Consider the following 1,658-nt stretch of genomic DNA (forward strand, 5'->3'; position numbering starts at 1 on the left):
TCTGTCTCAAAAAAAAAAAAAAAAAAAGACTGTGCTTGGGATAGATGATTTCTTGAGAGAACAAATTGTGAAGGAAAAATGGCCTTGAATTTTTTGTCATTTAATGTATGTATTATCATATGTGATGTTTGTTATAGGTTTTTTTTGGCATGCCTACTCATAAACAAATATTTTAGTTTTCAAAGCGCATTTGTACACATTCTCTCATTTGACCTTCACAATAGTCCTCTAACAAAGTATTGTGATATCATTCCTATTTCATAAGTGAAGAAAACTGAGGCTCAGCGACGTCAACTATGATCAAGTGATCAGTGACACTGATCAAGTTTAATGTCATTAATCTAGCAAGGATACAACACAGAATCAAAACCAGTGTTGTTTCTGTACTCATATTTCATCTTTGTCTTCTTATAGCAGCGGTTCTGGTTTTTGTTTTCCCTTTAAAAACTGTTTTTTTTTATTGAAGTATAAAATGGATACCAAAAGTGCACAAATCATAAGTGTATAAAGCTCAATGAATTATCACAAAGTGTATATACCATGTAACCACTAACAAGGCATGAAATTGGACATGACCGGCACCCCAGAACTCCCCTTCTGCCCCCTCCCAATAACTATTCTCTCCTTCTTCCCCAAAGGAAATCACCTTCTTGATTTTTAATACCATAGATTTGCCTGTTTACAAACTTTATATAAACGGAATCATGCATACAGAGAAGAGTAGCATGGTCCCTGTGCAAGGATGACATGCACATTTATGAAACATTCATTAAAAAGATAAAAAATAAATAAATATATTAAAAAATGGAATAATGCATTATGGATACTTTGTGTTCAACTTCTTTTATTCATGTGAGATTTGCTTGCATTTAAGTGGGTAACAGTACATTAATTTCTATTCCATCCATCTATAAATACTTGGACTGTTTCCAGTTTGGGGCTATAATGAATGATACTGCTATGATCATTCATGAATATGTCTTTTAGTACACCACATATATGCCCTATTAAGTAAATACCTAGGAATGAAATTGCTAAGTCAAAAGTTCAGACTTAATAGCTACTCCTGACAGTTTTCCAATGTGGTTGGATGAATTTATACTTCCACTCCACTGATATAGAAAAATTTCAGATGCTCCATATTCTCATCAACACTTGGTGTTTTCTGCTTTTAACTTTAGCCATCCTAATGAGTGCATAATGGTATATCTCAATATAATTTAAGTTTGCTTTTCCCTGATTTCTCATGAGTTTGAGCACATTTTTATGTTCATTGGTCATTTGACTATTCTCTTTTGTGAAGAACCTGTTCAAGATTTTGCCCATTTTTCTATTGGTTTGTAGGAATTCTTTATGTATTCTGAACATAAGCTCTTTGTAATATGCATTGTAAATATCTTCTCCTCCTCTGTGGTTTGCATTTTTAGCTTTGAATTTTTGACTTCAAAGAAATGGAAACATCTTATTTGCATTTTTCTACTTCTTTTAAAAACATAATGATTTTGATTATTTGGGATAAAATCCAATGGAACCATATGCTCAAATGGCATTTCTCTCTCTGTTTTAGTCAGGCCTCAAAAGCTGAGACCAATCCATTGGGGACTAGTACTCCCACAGTCACTCTGGACCTGTTAAGATCATAAACACATTTATGGCTT

The 1,658-nt window shown here is 33.1% G+C and overlaps 1 non-coding gene across 1 annotated transcript; it reads left to right on the top strand.

Moving 5' to 3' along the window:
• The first annotated feature begins 670 nt into the window (after positions 1-670).
• LOC126934520 (U6 spliceosomal RNA) lies at positions 671-777 on the top strand. Its single transcript, XR_007718985.1, has one exon. It is a non-coding gene; the product is annotated as a U6 spliceosomal RNA (small nuclear RNA).
• Positions 778-1,658: the final 881 nt, after the last annotated feature.

Source organism: Macaca thibetana, chromosome 13, assembly GCF_024542745.1.
Source record: "Macaca thibetana thibetana isolate TM-01 chromosome 13, ASM2454274v1, whole genome shotgun sequence".
In the NCBI taxonomy this organism is placed as follows: Eukaryota; Metazoa; Chordata; class Mammalia; order Primates; family Cercopithecidae; genus Macaca; species Macaca thibetana.